The sequence below is a fragment of the Oncorhynchus keta genome, chromosome 6 (assembly GCF_023373465.1).
Source record: "Oncorhynchus keta strain PuntledgeMale-10-30-2019 chromosome 6, Oket_V2, whole genome shotgun sequence".
NCBI lineage: Eukaryota > Metazoa > Chordata > Actinopteri > Salmoniformes > Salmonidae > Oncorhynchus > Oncorhynchus keta.
The window spans coordinates 34,951,371-34,971,018 of record NC_068426.1 but is presented as its reverse complement, the minus strand read 5'-3'; the positions used below and the strand labels follow the sequence as shown (position 1 = coordinate 34,971,018).

The following is a 19,648-nucleotide window of genomic DNA, read 5'->3' as shown; positions in this document are numbered from 1 at the left end:
TGAACCCCAGTCATTGCTGCTTGCAACTATGTTCTTGATTTCTTGTTCTTACACAGAGTTCAGAGAGAACATCAGAAGAGACCAGAGTCTGATATTCCCCGTGTTCAGTTTGCTCAGAATTATCCAGTGGACCTGTCCTCAATATTCAGGGTGAGCTACGCAATTAAACATGTACATTTTTAAAAACGATTTTACAGTTTTTAAAAATGCAATTAAAACAGCCTTTTAATTTGTAATTCCTTTGAACTGTTTCAGTCACTTGAGGATGATGTAACTTTTGTGAGGGATGAGCTGAAAAAAAACTGCATTGTTGGTTAAGGGTTTGTAAGTAAGCATTTCACTGTAAGGTCTGCACCTGTTGTATTCGGCCCATGTGAAAAATAACATTTGATTTGATTTGATTAATGTTTTATGCATTGTTTGGTCACTCAAATGACTTGGCCATGATCTGTCAACTAAAGTTCCAAACTTTCTTGAAGGAGTTTCAGTATGTGTTTGAGAGAGGAGCTGAGCAAGGAAACCCAACCCTTTTAAAGAAGATCTACACAGAGCTCTGCATTACAGAGGGTGAAAGTGGCGAGGTCAACATCAAGTGAGACAGCATCAAAGAAACCAGCGACACAGGTACTAATTAAAATGATATTTAAACCCTTACCTCGACAAGACAAGACCATCAGAACTGTGCTGACAAAGGGAGTCACCGGCATTGGAAAAACAGTCTCTGTGCAGAAGTTCATGCTTGACTGGGCAGGAGGAAAAGCCTATTCATTGTTCTACATCCTTTTCAGGAGATTAACTTAAAGAAAGGGGGGAAACACAATTTGATGGGTCTTCTTAAAGGCCCAGTGCAGTCAAAAATGTGATTTTCTTGTGTTTTATATATATTTCTACACTATGAGGTTGGAGTAATATTGTGAAATTGTAAACATTATGATAATGCCCTTATAGTGGAACTGATCACCAGTGGTAAATTAGTTAAAAGACCAATAAGAAATAGAGGTTCAAACCTCTGTGCCAATAACAGATATTTTTCAGTTTTCCCCTCCCCAATTAGACCACTCCCAGACAGTCCCAGCAAAATTCCTGCCTGAGAAGTTGTTATTTTCTAAAAAGGGTTTTCCTTTATTTTTTAAAAAACATTTTCTACATTGTAGAATACTAGTGAGGACATCAAAACTACAAAATAACACATATGAAATCATGTAGTAACAAAAAAAGTGTTGTGTTTTATATTTGAGATTCTTCAAATTAGCAAAGTAGTAGAGAGAATGCCAAAGGTGTGCAAAGCTGTCATCAAGGCAAAGGGTGGCTACTTTGATGATTCTCTTTATAGGAAATATATTTTGATTTGTTTAACACTTTTTTGGTTACTACCAGTGGTGGAAAAAGTACCCAATTGTCATACTTGAGTAAAAGTAAAGATACTCAAGTAAAAGTGAAAGTCACCCAGTAAAATACTACTTGAGTAAATGTCTAAAGGTATTTGGTTTTAAATATACTTAAGCATCAAAAGTAAATTTCATAGCAAATAATTACACATAATGTAAAAGTACAAAAGTACACATTTTATTCTAAGCAAACCAGATGACACTATTTTTTTATTTTTTTTTAAACGGATAGCCAGACTACAACATAATTTACAAACAAAACATTTGTGTTTGGTGAGGCAGCAGGAATGACTAGTGATGTTCTCTTCATTAGTGCGTGAATTGGACCATTTTGTCACGACTCCTCACCTTCCTGTTCGGGTGGCGCTGTGCGCTCTTCGTCACCGGCCTACTAGCTGCCACTGATCCTTTTATCCCCCTTGTCTGTTTATTAGTTACACCTGTGTTTAATTATGTTTATTGGTGGGGCTTTATTATCCAGCCGGCCCGCCTACTGGGTGTGCGGGATTATTATTAAGACTGTAGGTCATAGTCGTCCGTGTATGTGTGTATTTTCTGGACTGTTTAGTTCCCCATGTTTTGGGGCATTTGTTTGGGTTGGCGTAGGTTTCACCAGTGTGGTGAATTAAAACTCTCTGTTTCCTGCGCCTGACTTCTTCCTCCACTACACCCCGGCCATTACACATTTTCCTGTCCTTCTAAGCATTCAAAATGTAACAAGTACTTTGGGTGTCAGGGAAAATGTATGGAGTTAAAAGTACATGATTTTATTTCGGAATGTAGTGAAGTAAAAGTAAAAGTTGTCAAAAATATAAATAGTAAAGTTAAGTTTAGATACCCCCAAAAACTACTTGAAGTATGTGGACGCCTGCCACAAGAGCATTTACAGTCAGCCAAGAGCATTTACAGTCAGCCACAAGAGCATTTACAGTTGGCACTATGCGTTGGGGCAGGTAGCGTTGTCCAGGCATCCGCCAAACCCTGATTCGTCCGTTGGACTGCCAGATGGTGATGCATCACTCCAGAGTCCAATAGTGGCGAGCTTTACAGCCGATGCTTGGCATTGCGCATGGTGATCTTATGCTTGTGTGCGGCTGCTCGGTTATGGAAACCCATTTCATTAAGCTCCCGACAAACAGTTCTTGTGCTGAGGTTGCATCCAGTGGGTGCGTGTTGCAACCGAGAACAGACGATTTTTACGCGCTACACGCTTCAGCACTCAGCGGCCTCGTTCTGTGAGCTTGTGTGGCCTACCGCTTTGGGGATGAGCCATTGTTGCTCCTATACATTTCCACTTCACAATAACTGCACTTACAGTTGACTGGAATAGCTCTAGTAGGGCAGACATTTAAAGAACTGACTTGTTCGAAAGGTGGCATTCAAGACGGTGTCCCGTTGAAAGTCACTGAGCTCTTTAGTACGGTCCATTCTACTGGCAATGTTTGTCTATGGAGATTGCATGCCTGTGTGCTCAATTCTATTCACCTTTCAACAATGGGTGTGGCTTACACAGGACGTTTGTGGCACCTTAGATGGGGAGAACAGGCGTGTGGTAATGACTCAAATCATATCAAATCAAATGTTATTTGTCACGTGCCGAATACAACAGGTGTAGGTAGACCTTACCGTGAAATGCTGACTTACAAGCCCTTAACCAACAGTGCAATTCAAGAAATAGAGTTAGGAAAATATTTCCTAAATAAACCTAAGCAACAAAAAAAAGATCAAAAATGACATAACAACAACGAGGCTATATTCATGGGGCACCGAGTCTATGTGCGGGGGTACAGGTTAGTCGAGGTAATTTGTAAAGTGACCATGCATAGATAATAAACAGCGAGTAGTAGCAGTGTAAAAACAAAGGGGGGTCAATGTAAATAGTCTGGGTGGCCATTTGAGCGGAATCAGTGGAATGGTATCAAATGCATAGTTTCCAGGTGTGTGATGCCATTCCATTTGCACTGTTTCGGCCATTAAAATGAGCCTTCCTCCCCTAAGCAGCCTCGTAAGGTGGCTTAAAGAGCCAAATCCACTCGTTTTTGAAGGGGTGTCCAAATACTATTGGCAATGTAGTGTATGTGTGTGTGCGTGTCTTGCGTATATACTGTATATGTGGGTGTGCGCACGTGTGTGTGCGTGCGTGCGTGCGTGTATTAACTTTGAGTCTTTGATGAGTCTCAGTGTCTGAAGTGGAGGATTTGAGTAGTCTTTGAGACAGACCCCTCGTCTCCCCCGTGTAGTCTCATTTAAATGTTCTCCATTATAGACCTGTTTAATATGTCATCTTTACTTTATATTCCACCTTTAATCGCCTCAGCCCCTCAACTCAGGGGGAGGATAGATTAAGGCGTTCTGCTGATGAACAGGCCAATTAATAATGTCCCTACAGAGACGTTCGATGGGTCCTTTAAAAGGCCCATCTGCAATTGAAATAATAACAAATCCGACTCCCCGCCCATGAAATGGGACTGGAAAAATGTAATCACCCTCAAATTCATAGATAGAGCTGTGGATGCAAGGACTGACCATCCAAAGTATTACAATGATAGTTTTAACCATGTTTTGAGGCAGTGTTTGTTTACATTTACTTTGTTTAATAACATCGGAGTAAAACAAGCTTATATTTGGGGTTCTGATGGGTTACGATGGTTGAACCAAGCTCATGGCGTGTTTATAAGTTATATTCTTCAAAAAATCATTGGATACATATCATGCATTTATACAGTGGCTTGCGAAAGTATTCACCCCCCTTGGCATTTTTCCTATTTTGTTGCCTTACAACCTGGAATTAAAATAGATTTTGGTGGGGGTTTGTATCATTCGATTTACACAACATGCTGTGAAGATGCCAAATATTTTTTCTTGTGAAACAAACAAGAATTGAGACAAAACAAAACAGAAAACTTGAGCATGCATAACTATTCATCGCCCAAAGGTCAATACTTTGTAGAGCCACCTTTTGCAGTAATTAATGTTGCAAGTCTCTAGGGGTATGTCTTCTATAAGCTTGGCACATCTAGCCACAGGGGTTTTTGCCCATTCTTCAAGGCAAACTGCTCCAGCTCCTTCAAGTTGGATGGGTTCCGCTGTACAGGGGTTTTTGCCCATTCTTCAAGGCAAACTGCTCCAGCTCCTTCAAGTTGGATGGGTTCCGCTGTACAGCAATCTTTAATCCATACCACATCCATACCCCACATACCTCAATTGGATTGATGTCTGGGCTTTGACTATGCCATTCCAAGACATTTAAATGTTTCCCCTTAATCCACTCAAGTGTTGATTTAGCAGTATGAATAGGGTCATTCTCCTGCTGGAAGGTAAACCTCCATCCCAGTCTCAAATCTCTGGAAGACTGAAGCAGATTTCCTTCAAGAATTTCCCTGTATTTAGCGCCATCCATCATTCCTTCAATTCTGACCAGTTTCCCAGTCCCTGCCGATGAAAAACATCCCCACATCATGATGCTACCACCACCATGCTTCACTGTGGGGATGGTGTTCTCGGGGTGATGGGAGGTGTTGGGTTTGCGCCAGACATAGCATTTTCCTTGATGGCCAAAAAGCTCAATTTCATTCTTCCATATGTTTGGGGAGTCCCCTACATGCCTTTTGGTGTTTTCTTATTTTTTTCTCTAAGCAATGGCTTTTTTTCTGGCCACTCTTCCGTAAATCCCAACTCTGTGGAGTGTACGGCTTAAAGTGGTCCTATGGACAGATACTCCAATCTCCGCTGTGGAGCTTTGTAGCTCCTTCTGGGTTGTCTTTGGTCTCTTTGTTGCCTCTTTGATTAATGCCCTCCTTGCCTGGTCCGTGAGTTTTGGTGGGCGGCCCTCTCTTGGCAGGTTTGTTATGGTGGCATATTCTTTCCCTTTTTTAACAATGGATTTAATGGTGCTCCGTGGGATATTTTTTATAACCATACCCTGATCTGTACTTCTCCACAACTTTGTCCCTAACCTGTTTGGAGAGCTCCTTTGTCTTCATAGTGCCTCTTGCTTGGTGGTGCCCCTTGCTTAGTGGTGTTGCAGACTCTGGCGCCTTTCAGAACAGGAGTATATTTACTGAGATCATGTGACAGATCATGTGACACGTAGATTGCACACAGGTGGACTTTATTTAACAAATGATGTGACTTTGAAGGTAATTGGTTGAATACATACCCACACACCACTTTTCCTTTTTTTTAAACTTTTTTTTTAAAGTTATTTTTTTCATTTCACTTCACCAAATTTGACTATTTTGTGTATGCCCATTACATGAAATGCAAATAAACATCAATTTAATGCAACATAATAGGAAAAATGCCAAGGGGTGAATACTTTTGCAAGCCACTATAAGTTCAATTATACATGTAGCAACTGCATATTGCCCCTTTTAAAGATGGACTAATTTGAAACCACCAAAACAGCAATCACACTGATCTGCAATTTACCCAAATAACAATAATCCATCACATTGCAGCCACGGCTTTCACCTGAAACTATTGGATGTGTTCATTTCATGGTCCTTCTGTAGCACAGTTGGTAGAGCATGGCGCTTGTAACGCCAGGGTAGTGGGTTCGATTCCCGGGACCACCCATACGTAGAATGTATGCACACATGACTGTAAGTCGCTTTGGATAAAAGCGTCTGCTAAATGGCATATATATTTCAACAGTACATTATTGGAAACTTTGTGGAAGTATTGGTCTAAACCCAGATCGATTTGGACAGAATTAAACTTAGTATGAAAATTCTCCGAGAAGCATCTAGAGATTTGCTCTACAAACTATCCACTAAGTATACATTTGTTATCAGAGTTTACTTGTAAAGAAATGGAGTGTGTTTGTGTGTGGGTGCGTTTGTTTGTTTGTTTGTTTGTTTGTTGGCAGTCAAACTGGAAAGTTCTTGGTGCAGTCAAGCTCGGAATGTTGGCAGTAACTAACTTTAATTTATGGATTATCTTATCCCATCAGCAACATTATCCGACTTTATTCTACTTCATGGTCTTTACCTTGTACTATCAAATATTGGCAGTGCATGACTTATCTGATTCCATAATTTCTTGGCAAAAGCAAAGCAAAACTTTGTATTTTATCCGTTATTTTATTGAATCAGTTGTGATGTATACCGGGAATGTACCCTACCAAAAAACAGGGGGCAGATGAACCAAACCACCCAAACAACGGGATTCATATGCACACGCACGCCAGACGCATGCCAGATACACACAGAGCCCAGAAGGTGGACATGTCTGTAAGACCTTAGGCTCAACATGTAATGTACTGTAGATGCCCTCATCATCATCACTAATAGCCGAGGCGTGTGTGACTGCATTGCCAGACCACTGACATCTCTCTCTCTCTCCATCTCTGAGGTTTCTTTGTGTAGTCGCTGGAAAAATCATCTTATGATTCAGTGATTCGATTATGAGACTGAGGCTGTATGCAGAAACAGATCTGAGTTTGACCAGAGAGACATGCTGTACATGTCACAGTTCCCAGTCATGGCAGTATAGAAAGATTGAACGATTAATAGATTAATTTCCATTGGAACGAGAATATCTTCTTGAAAACTGCTTTATAAAGAGATACTACTCTTCCCTTTTGATAGATTTGGCTCTAGAAGGAAAATACATATTGGTAACTTGAGTTTCCTCCACACTTGCATTGTTGTCTTGTATTGTTGTCTTCTGAATGAGTTATCTGTAGAGCCAAACACATTGCATCTGAAATGGAGGCCAGGATTGAAGGTAGGAAATAGAATCCCAGAATGTGAAAAAGCCTTGAGATAGAACAGGATATACACAATTGTTCAAAGAAACCACCCCTATCCATGGCAGAATCACTCTACATGACATCCTAGTGTGTGTGTGTGCGTGTGTGTACGCGTGTGTGTGCGCATGTCTGTGCGCGTGTGTGATGAAACCCCTCCCACTGTACATTCATACAGCTCCATACAGTACAGTGCACTGCATGCATGCATGAATGCACACCTACAGGTGTCACATGCATGACAGGACCCTGACCTTCTGCCTCTGAGTTTCCTCAAGAGGACTAGGTAAAGAGGACTAGGTAAAGAGGACTAGGTAAAGGGGATTAGATAAAGGGGATTAGGTAAAGGGGACTAGGTAAAGGGGACTAGGTAAAGGGCACTAGGTAAAGAGGACTAGGTAAAGAGGACTAGTTAAAGAGGACTAGTTAAAGAGGACTAGGTAAAGAGGACTAGGTAAAGAGGACTAGGGAACGCTTTTATAATCCCTGGAGCCTGTATACAAATGTACAATATTTATTATATAACACACACACACACACTGAAGTCGTAGTGAGGAAAGCAGAGAGGCAAGAGGGGAATGTTGAGGACCTAACTTAGTAAATTCCTCTACAATTACCAGTCTTCCATTATACCACCTACCACTCTGTCCCTCACACTCCTCCCTTTTCATCACTCATCACTCTCTCACTCTTTCGTCCTCCTGACCATCCATTTCTTTCTCTTCTCTTTCTCCTTTCTTCCTTCCTCGTCACTCTCTCTCTCCACTGACTTTCCTTCTCTTCTTCCTTCCTCACTCTCTCTCTTTCCTTTCTCCCCCTCCATCTCTCACTCCTCTCCATGTTGACTGACAGCTAGCCCACTGAGCATATCTGTCTTTCATTCCTTTCCTTCCCTCTGTCAATCTGCCAGGTATTGATTGAACTATTGTACTCCCTCTCTCTCCCTTATCTCTGATCACCACAGTCTACAGGATTCCCCTCCTGCCCAGCTACTCTCTCTCTCTCTCTCTCTCTCTCTCTCTCTCTCTCTCTCTCTCTCTCTCTCTCTCTCTCTCTCTCTCTCTCTCTTCCACCCAGTAGATATGGGAGTTTTTGAAAATTTGATTTATTTTCGAATTCTTTGTGGATCTGTGTAATCTGAGGGAAATATGTCTCTCTAATATGGTCATACATTGGGCAAGAGGTTAGGAAGTGCAGCTCAGTTTCCACCTCATTTTGTGGGCAGTGAGCACATAGCCTGTCTTCTCTTGAGAGCCATGTCTGCCTACGGCGGCCTTTCTCAATAGCAAGGCTATGCTCACTGTACATAGTCTGTACATAGTCAAAGCTTTCCTTAATTTTGGGTCAGTCACAGTGGTCAGGTATTCTGCCGCTGTGTACTCTCTGTGTAGGGCCAAATAGCATTCTAGTTTGCTCTGTTTTTTTGTTAATTCTTTCCAATTTGTCAAGTAATTATCTTTTTGTTTTGTCATGATTTGGTTGGGTCTAATTGTGCTGTTGTTCTGGGGCTCTGTAGGGTGTGTTTGTGTTTGTGAACAGAGCCCCAGGACCAGCTTGCTTAGGGGACTCTTCTCCAGGTTCATCTCTCTGTAGGTGATGGCTTTGTTGTGGAAGGTTTGGGATTCACTTCCTTTTAAGTGGTTATAGAATTTAACATCTCTTTTCTGGATTTTGATAATTAGTGGGTATCGGCCTAATTCTGCTCTGCATGCATTATTTGGTGTTCTACGTTGTACACTGAGGATATTTTTGCAGAATTCTGCGTGCAGAGTCTCAATTTGGTGTTTGTCCCATTTTGTGAAGTCTTGGTTGGTGAGCGGACCCCAGACCTTACAACCATAAAGGGCAATGGGCTCTATGACTGATTCAAGTATTTTTAGCCAAATCCTAATTGGTATGTTGAAATTTATGTTCCTTTTGATGGCATAGAATGCCCTTCTTGCCTTGTCTCTCAGATCGTTCACAGCTTTGTGGAAGTTACCTGTGGCGCTGATGTTTAGGCCAAGGTATGTATAGTTTTTTGTGTGCTCTAGGGCAACAATGGAATTTGTATTTGTGGTCCTGGTGACTGGACCTTTTTTGGAACACCATTATTTTGGTCTTACTGTGATTTACTGTCAGGGCCCAGGTCTGACAGAATCTGTGCATAAGATCTAGGTGCTGCTGTAGGCCCTCTTTGGTTGGTGACAGAAGCACCAGATCATCAGCAAACAGCAGACATTTGACTTCGGATTCTAGTAGGGTGAGGCCGGGTGCTGCAAACTTTTCTAGTGCCCGCGCCAATTCGTTGATATATATGTTGAAGAGGGTGGGGCTTAAGCTGCATCCCTGTCTCACCCCATGACCCTGTGTGAAGAAATGTGTGTGTTTTTTGCCAATTTTAACTGCACACTTGCTGTTTGTGTACATGGATTTTATAATGTCGTATGTTTTACCCCCAACACCACTTTCCATCAGTTTGTATTGCAGACCCTCATGCGAAATTGAGTCGAAGGCTTTTTTGAAATCAACAAAGCATGAGAAGAATTTGCCTTTGTTTTGGTTTGTTTGGTTGTCAATTAAGTTTACACCATCACTATTACAGTGGAACATTTTACCCAGGAAATTGTCTAAAATGGATTGAATTTGTTGTTGCCTAATTGTTTTTTGGTAGGTTTCCAAACTGCATTCCTCCATCTATAGCATTTCTTAATGTTACTCAGTTCCTTTGGCTTTGATGTCTCATGATTGAGTATTGCTCTGTTGAAGTAGACTGTGATTTTGCTGTGGTCTGATAGGGGTGTCAGTGGGCTGACTGTGAACGCTCTGAGAGACTGCGTTGAGGTCAGTGATAAAGTAGTCTACAGTACTACTGCCAAGAGATGAGCTATAGGTGTACCTACCATGGGTGCTCAGAGGGGGTGAGAGCCGCTGGGCTTGGGGTTCTTCATTTGTCTGTTCTGCTGTGACGTCGACTCTATGGTCAGGGTCTGGTGTGGACTGTTCTGCTGTGGTGTCGAGACTTTTGTCGGGTGCTGAGGTGGGCTGTTCTGCTGGCTTCTCTGTGGGGGTGGCCACCTCTCTAGTGGGTTGTTCTCTGTCACACGCCGTCCCCCTCAACCTCTCCTCCGTCCCCCTCACGCTCTCCTCCATCCCCCTCAACCTCTCCTCCAGCAGTCTGATCCTCTCCTCTAGTGCTCTGTTCTTCTCCTGATCCTACTCTTTCTCCTGTTGAAGTTGTCTCACCACTGTCCAGAGTGCAGATATGTCTCTCTCCATCTCCAGCATTCCGGGTCTGGTTAAGGGGGTGTTGTTGTGCTGGACTGTTGTCTGGGTCTGTGCTGACTGAAGTGTAATCACCTGCTGTTCCAGCTCCACCTACCTTACCTCCAGCTGGGTGAATATATCCTTCATTTCAATGAGGGAGTAGTAATCTGTGCTGGGAGGTTGACTCTCCGCTGGGGGTTGCTCGTCTGTGGTGTTACATAATGAAGAGGTTTGGTCTGACCTGCTCGGGTGGGGGTATCTTTATCAAGGAAGAGCTTCTTCTGCTGGGCTGATTCTTTAATTTGGTGAAAGTCCAGCTGAAACTGTTTGGGGTTACCCTGTACCATCACTGTTCTGGACTTATAGAGGTTTATATTAGCTGACTCAGAGTCCTCGTTGTCAAGTATTCTGAGTTTCCACCCCTCGTTAACCCCCCCTCTCTTAACAAAGGGGTAGTGTGCTAATATAGCTATGTGCCATGCCAGGGCATGGTTTGTGTGGAAGATAAGGTTGCTGATGTTCCCATTTTTGTAATTGTCGGCAAAAAGTGTCTCTTGATTTTCCATAAGGAGCTTCATTTTGTAATCTTTTCTTACCTTATCATTCTTTACATGCACAGGGTACTATATTTTAATTACCTCTGAACAGCGGGAGGAAGCTTCTAAGGCCTCTCCATTTGGTTGGGGTAGACTGTGTGACTCTCCTGCCATTGTTGGGCTAATGGGCTTTGACACCTCTCACTTGACACGTCAGAGCTAGTTGAAGCTGTATCAAGCTTGGCAGAATTATGTTAGAATTCAGTCCTTATAAAGTAATGTTGTGTATTTTTCTTCTTGGCTTTTGGAAATAAAATATAGTTTCAGACTAAACACTACTCACTCAGTTCCAGGTTGGATGGTGTTTTCAGGTTTCTGTTGTTTTCCAGAGAATTTGCTGTTTCGAGTAATACATCTTGGTAGTTGTGAACCTTCCAGGTGATTCCGTAATTCCGTCCAAAATCAGGTTGTATGTTTTACATTTTGATTTGAAGTAGGGGTTATGTTGTAGAGGGTAGAATCCAGTATGTGTTCCTGACAAAAAATCCAAGTTTATCTAACTCCTAATCTCTTTTTTTAAGAAAATGCTGAAAAATGCAGGAGCTCATCTGATCCTGACCTCTGCTCTGCTCTCTCTCTCTCTCTCTCTCTCTCTCTCTCTCTCTCTCTCTCTCTCGCTCTCTCTCTCTCATCTCCTGTATTTGTGTCCCTACTTTCTCTCTTCTACTTAAAATGAGGGGATGTGGTGAAGAAGGCGAATAACAACAGAGGCTATTCTGTTGTTTATGCGGTGGCCAAGGGGGTACCAAGAACCAGTCATGGGTGGTTATGGGAAATCGGCAAATTGTATCACAAATAACATTGAAAATTGTCTTAAACTACAATGCATTGTATTGAATAACTGTTTTGACTGTTAATTTGTACTTGCCCTAATGTATTCCAATAAATCTATTTGAAGTGATCCGTATTGAACCATATTCAAGTTAGATACATGTTCAACTATTACTCCCCCTCCAATGATTTTTTTCCCCTCCAAGGAATGTTTTGAGACTTGAGAGATTTACTGCATTTCTAAAACAATTGAAAAGCTGTAAAATGTTTTTTGAAGAACAACAAAAACAAGCAGAAATGACTCCAGCCATTATCACAGTTAACGCAACTGAATAACGACATGTAGAAGCATGTGCTAACTTGCGGGGGTCATAACACGCCCCCCACCCATCCCCAATAGTTCCATTTGAACCTCCCAATAATATGCCATGATGAGTTTGATTGATTGGGAAAAAATTGGCTTTGCACCACACCGACTCAGTTCATCATTTTATGATTGGATCCCCCTGCCGCCAAATACACTTTTGATTGCACCCGGTCCCCAGAGGAAGTCACCCCGTTAGTGGTAAAGGGAAAAATAGTTGGGCACGGCTTGTAATTTACAATTTCTCCACTCTTTCCCTTTTCATTGGTCTGCGATGTATTGCTTTGGTCTGCAGTAACAGTTTAGCAGCATGCACTATGCGCTCTCTCTTTCTCTTTATGGCTGAGGGGACATAGTTATATTGTCCAGCACTCCAATATGTACATGTTTTGAAAGTTTAAAACGAGTAAAAGTTCATGAACATTTCATTAAAGCATTTCAGTGTTGTTGTGGAACTAGTGAACTATTGGTGATGAGATGATATTTGTTTTAAGTAATTTTATACCGAATGATACTGATGAATGCGCATGTTGGGTTGGCTATTTTAGCTAGGCTAACGTTAGCTAGCTAGCCAGTGCTACATTTTTACATTGGGAGGTACCGGAACAAAAAGTGAGGGGGGACCTGGGGAGCTCTGAGGTAATAAAGCATTGTATAAATTATCATTGTTTTTGTATACTGGCATAGAGCGGCAGAGAAGAGAGAGGTGCTTGCAGAAGCTGCACACATGGGGACATTTTTAGAGGCTTAGTGTCCGGGAAATAATGGTCCTTTATTAACGCATTTCATACAAATCATTTTAGATGACTGGAGACTTAGGCAGAATATTATTTTTATACCTCACAAATGATGGAAGTGACAGGCTACGCTTTAACACTGACCAGCTGAAGATCTGAGATCAATGAAAACGATCCTGTCTAGAATCCATCAATAGCCCAGGCCTAGGTGTGTGGAGACACGTGTTTTACAACACGAGGAGGAAATTATAGTCATTATAAAGCTTTCGTTTCACTGACTTACCCAATGATGCGCAACTCACTCACCGGCGATGGCCCATGCGCTTGTGACAAAAGCTTATCTCTCTCTTGCTATACTTTGTTAAACAATTCTGTTCGCTCAATAGGTCTATTTGGAAGTTGGTAACTTGGTAGCCTACAGACATATTAGTCTTCTCTTCTCAGCAGGATCTGTTTTTTCCCGCGATTGTATTTGAAATATCGCAAAAGGCCTGTTTTGGCTGACAGCAGTAATTCTATAACGTTGGCAAATGTATTCAATTTATCAGAAGGGTTGCAATACCTCCAGCACCCTTCCCATGGTTATGATTCTATCAGGAAATAAATGATTAAATGCAAAGCTGGAGAGATGAGAGCTGCATGATCATGTCTATCAGAGCAGGGAGAGAGATCATAGAAAGTGAATCTCGTTCTAGTTCTGTGAGAGATACAGGCACACTTCTCTCTCACCACAGCAATGGCCACACGTTGGTCTATGTAACGCAAAGTATAAACCCGGGCCAGCCCAAAACGAGTCAATTTCTTAGAATATCAGGCACTGTTTTCAAATTACATGTGCAGCCAGGAGAATTACAGAGGATTAACTTTAATTTATTCTGATTGCTTTTATAATATTTTTTACATTGCAAACAGTGAAAATAATGTTTCATGTCATGAGTGGTACGGATCCTGGCAAATGGGTTCCCGAACGAAACAGTTCAAAACTGAGAGGTGCCGGATCCTGTTCCGGCTCAAATTAAACACTGTAGCTAAGCTAGCACCAAAGCTAGCACCAAAGCTAGCACCAAAGCTAGCACCAAAGCTAGCACCAAAGCTAGCACCAAAGCTAGCACCAAAGCTAGCAGAGCATCTGGACCTTCTCCTTTTCCTTTTAGACTGCAGTTCAAGGGGTACCGGTACCGAGTCAATGTGCGAGGGTACAGGTTAGTTAAGGTATTTTGTAAAGTGAAGATGCACAGATGATAAACAGCAAGTAGCAGCAGTGTAAAGGGGGTGGGGGTGGCAATGTAAATAGTAAATAGTCCGTGTAGCTATTTGATTAATTGTTCAGCAGTCTCAAGTTGTTAAGGAGTCTTTTGGTCCTAGACTTGGCGCTCCTGTACCACTTGCCATGTGGTAGCATAGAAAACAGTCTATGACTTGGGTGACTGGAGTCTTTGACTATTTTTTGGGCCTTCCTCTAACACCGCCTAGTATATAAGTTCTGGATGTCAGGAAGCTTGGCCCCAGTGATGTACTGGGACGTACGCACTACCCTCTGTTGCGTTTTACAGTCAGATGCCGAGCAGTTGCCATACCAGGTGGTGATGCAACGGGTCAGGATGCTCTCGATGCTGCAGCTGTAGAACTTTGTGAGAATCTGGGGGACCCGTGCCAAATATTTTCAGTCTCCTGAGGGAGAATAGGTTTTGTCGTGCCCTCTACACAGCTGTCTTGGTGTGTTTGGAACATGATAGTTTGTTGGTGATATGGACACCAAGGAACTTGAAACTCTCGGCCCCAGTGTTGAGGATCAGTGTGCCTACCCTTACCACCTGGGGGCGGCCCGTCAGGAATTTCATGATCCAGTTGCAGAGGGAGGTGTTTAGTCCCAGGGTCTTTAGCTTGGTGATAAGATTTGTGGGCACTATGGTGTTGAACACTGAGCTGTAGTCAATGAACAGCATTCTCACATAGGTGTTCCTTATGTCCAGGTGGGAAAGGGCAGTGTGGAGTGCAATTGAGATTGCGTCATCTTTGGATCTGTTGGGGCAGTGTGCAAATTGGAGTGGGTCTAGTGTTTCCGGACATGATGGTGTTGATGTGAGCCATGACCAGCCTTTCAAAGCATTTCATGGCTACAGACGTGAGTGCTACGGGTCGGTAGTCATTTAGGCAGGTTACCTAAGTGTTCTTTGGCACAGAGACTTTGGTGGTCTGTTTGAAACATGTATATATTACAGACTCAGTCAGGGAGAGGTTAAAAATATCAGTGAAGACACTTGCCAGTTGGTCAGCGCATGCTTTGAGTACACATCCTGGTAATCAGTCTGGCCAGTAGGAGAGATGAGTAAAAATAATGTTTCATGTCACGAGAGGTACCGGATCTGTGAGTACATTCTTTGAGTACACTTCCTGGTGATCCATCTGGCCCGCGGATTTGTGAATGTTGACCTGTTTAACCTGTTACTCCTACCCCCTACTTTTTCGAACATTCTGTTAAAAATCGTGCAACATTTCAGCGCCCTGCTGCTCATGCCAGGAATATAGTATATGCATATGATTAGTATGTGTGGATAGAAAACACTCAGACGTTTATAAAACTGGTTAAATCACGGCTGTGACTATAACAGAACGTGCGTTTCATCGAAAAGCGCAGGAAAATCTGATCACTGAAAATGGAAATATATATCCATCCGCCACTTCAACCCATTGATAAAGGCGAACCACAATAAATGGGGCTGAGGTTGCAATACCTACAGCTTCCACACGATGTCAACAGTCTTGTCATTTGCCTAGGCTTTGTTTCTTGGTCAAACGAAGAAGAGACAAGCCATTTGTTCAGGTCTCCGATATTTTGGTTGAGATTTACCCGGACATTATTTCCAGACGGACAGCTAAAGAATATACATCGCCTCGTGATCAATTTGATCGCTTATTAACGTGTACTAATACCTAAAGTTGCATTACAAAAGTATTTCGAAGTGTTTTGTGAAAGTTTATCGTCGACTTTTTTAATTTTAAAAAATGACGTTACGTTATAAGACGCTATTTTTTTTGTTTATCACACAGTCTTCATAGATCGATATCTAGGCTATATATGGACCAATTTAATCGAAAAAAAGACCCAATAGTGATTATGGGACATCTAGGAGTGCCAACAAAGAAGATGGTCAAAGGTAATGAATGTTTTATATTTTATTTGTGCGGTTTGTGTAGCGACGACTATGCTAATTATTTTGTTTACGTCCCCTGCGGGTCTTTTGGGGTGTTACATGCTATCAGATAATAGCTTCTCATGCTTTCGCCGAAAAGCATTTTAAAAATCTGACTTGTTGCCTGGATTCACAATGAGTGTAGCTTTAATTCAATACCCTGCATGTGTATTTTAATGAACGTTTGAGTTTTAACTAGTACTATTAGCATTTAGCGTAGCGCATTTGCATTTCCAGATGTCTAGATGGGACGCCTGCGTGTCAGGTAGGAGCAAGAGGTTAAAGGTCTTGTTCACATTGGCTATGGAGAGCGTGATCACACAGTCGTCCGGGAACAGCTAGTGCTCTCATGCATGCTTCAGTGTTGCTTGCCTCTAAGCGAGCATAACAGGCATATTAGTCCATAATATTCAAGCCCTGCCACATCCGACCAGCGTCAGAGCCAGTGTAGTAGGATTCAATCTTAGTCCTGTATTGACACTTTGCCTTGTTTCATGTCTGAGGGCATAGAGGATTTCTTTATAGCATCCGGATGAGTGTCCCACTCATTGAAAGATGCAGCTCTAGCCTTTACCTCAGGACAGATGTAAATATAGATGCAAATGTAAATGTAAATGACAGATGTTGCCTGTAACCCATGGCTTCTGGTTGGGAAATGTACGTACGGCCACTGTGGGGACGATGTCGTCAAAGCACTTTTTAATGAAGCCGGTGACTGAGGTGGTATACTCCTCAATGCAATTGAATGAATCCTGGAAACATATTCCAGTCTGTGCTAACAAAACAGTCCTGTAGCATAGAATCCGCATCATCTGACCACTTCCGTATTGAGTGAGTCACTGATACTTCCTGCTTTAGTTTTTGCAAACATCCCATCATGCTTAGGGTCATGTATAAAAATGATCAGTTGTCCATGATTTTGGCTACCATGGATAGAAGAAGAGATCTCAGTGACTTTGAAAGATGGGTCTCATAGGAGCATAGGGGGTTTAAAGGGTGTGTGTTTGTCTCAGTCACCAGCTCTTAACCCAATTGAATACTTATAGGAGATTCTGGAGCTGCGCTTGAGACAGTGTTTTCCACCACCATCAACAAAAGAACAAATTATGTCATTTCTCGTGGAAGAATGGTGTCACATCCCTCCAATAGAGTTCCAGACACTTGTAGAATCTATGCCAAGGTGCATTGATGCTGTTCTGGTGGCTATTGGTGGCCCAATGCCCTATTAAAACACGTTATGTTGGTGTTTCCTTGATTTTGAGTTAGAAGACACTATCAGTTCAACTCCTCATATTTGTTGACTGGAGCTATAAAGTGATATAAAGCAATATAGATAAATATACAGTCGAAGTCGGAAGTTTGCATACACTTAGGTTGGAGTCAGTCAAACTCGTTTTTCAACCACACATTTCTTGTTAAACCATTTTGCCCCAACTTTGGAAGTATGCTTGGGGTCATTGTCCATTTGGAAGACCCATTTGTCTTGAGATGTTGTTTCAATATATCCACATCATTTTCCTCCTCATGATGCCATCTATTTTGTGAAGTGCACCAGTCCATCCGGCAGCAAAGCACCCCCACAACATGATGCTGCCACCCCTGCGCTTCAAATCAAATCAAATGTATTTATATAGCCCTTCGTACATCAGCTGATATATCAAAGTGCTGTACAGAAACCCAGCCTAAAACCCCAAACAGCAAGCAATGTAGGTGTTGAAGCACATTGGCTAGGAAAAACTCCCTAGAAAGGCCAAAACCTAGGAAAAAACCTAGAGAGGAACCAGGCTATGAGGGGTGGCCAGTCCTCTTCTGGCTGTGCCGGGTGGAGATTATAACAGAACATGGCCAAGATGTTCAAATGTTCATAAATGACCAGTATGGTCAACTAATAGGTCTGGGACAAGTAGCACGTCTGGTGAACAGGTCAGTATTACATAGCCGCAGGCAGAACAGTTGAAACTGGAGCAGCAGCACGGCCAGATGGACTGGGGACAGCAAGGAGTCATCATGCCAGGTAGTCCTGAGGTATGGTCCTAGGGCTCAGGTCCCCCGAGAGAGCGAAAGAGAGAATTAGAGAGAGCATACTTAAATTCACACAGGACACCGGATAAGACAGGAGAAGTACTCCAGATATAACAAACTGACCCTAGCCCCCGACACATAAACTACTGCAGCATAAATACTGGAGGCTGAGACAGGAGGGGTCAGGAGACACTGTGGCCCTATCCGATGATACCCCCGGACAGGGCCAAACAGGAAGGATATAACCCCACCCACTTTGCCAAAGCACAGGCCCCACACCACTAGAGGGATATCTTCAACCACCAACTTACCATCCTGAGACAAGGCCGAGTATAGCCCACAAAGATCTCCGCCACGGCACAACTCAAGGGGGGGGGGGCGCCAACTCAGACAGGAAGATCACATCAGTGACTCAACCCACTCAAGTGACGCACCCCTCCTAGGGACGGTATGAAAGAGCCCTAGTAAGCCAGTGACTCAGCCCCTGTAATAGGGTTAGAGGCAGAGAATCCCAGTGGAAATAGGGGAACCGGCCAGGCAGAGACAGCAAGGGTGCTTCGTTGCTCCAGAGCCTTTCCGTTCACCTTCACACTCCTGGGCCAGACTACACTCAATCATATGACCCACTGAAGAGATGAGTCTTCAGTAAAAACTTAAAGGTTGAGACCGAGTTTGCGTCTCTCACATGGGTAGGCAGACCATTCCATAAAAATGGAGCTCTATAGGAGAAAGCCCTGCCTCCAGCTGTTTGCTTAGAAATTCTAGGGACAATTAGGAGGCCTGCGTCTTGTGACCGTAGCGTACATGTAGGTATGTACGGCAGGACCAAATCAGAGAGATAGGTAGGAGCAAGCCCATGTAATGCTTTGTAGGTTAGCAGTAAAACCTTGAAATCAGCCCTTGCCTTGACAGGAAGCCAGTGTAGGGAGGCTAGCACTGGAGTAATGTGATCACATTTTTTGGTTCTAGTCAGGATTCTAGCAGCCGTATTTAGCACTAACTGAAGTTTACTTAGTGCTTTATCCGGGTATCTGGAAAGTAGAGCATTGCAGTAGTCTAACCTAGAAGTAACAAAAGCATGGATTCATATTTCTGCATCAGTTTTGGACAGAAAGTTTCTGATTTTTGCAATGTTACGTAGATTTAAAAAAGCTGTCCTAGAAACAGTCTTGATATGTTCGTCAAAAGAGAGATCAGGGTCCAGAGTAACGCCGAGGTCCTTCACAGTTGTATTTGAGACGACTGTACAACCATTAAGATTAATTGTCAGATTCAACGGTTGGGATGGTGTTCTTTGGCATGCAAGCCTCCCCCTTTTTCCTCCAAACATAACGTTGGTCATTATGGCAAACAGTTCTATTTTTTGTCATCAGACCAGAGGACATTTCTCCAAAAAGTACAATGTTTGTCCCCATGTGCAGTTGCAATTCGTAGTCTGGCTTTTTTGTGGCGTTTTTGGAGCAGTGGCTTCTTCCTTGCTGAGCGGCCTTTCAGGTTATGTCGATATAGGACAAGTTTTACTGTGGATATAGATACATTTGTACCTGTCTTCACAAGGTCCTTTGCTGTTGTTCTGAG

General features: G+C 42.7%; 1 long non-coding RNA gene across 1 annotated transcript in view; it reads left to right on the top strand.

Annotated features, from left to right (window-relative positions):
• Positions 1–499: 499 nt before the first annotated feature.
• The window catches only part of LOC127930774 (uncharacterized), a 48,145-nt gene continuing 28,996 nt past the window's right edge, over positions 500–19,648 (top strand). The window contains exon 1 of the long non-coding RNA XR_008139388.1: positions 500–624. This is a non-coding gene — a long non-coding RNA (uncharacterized LOC127930774). The remainder of the gene's footprint in view (positions 625–19,648) is intronic.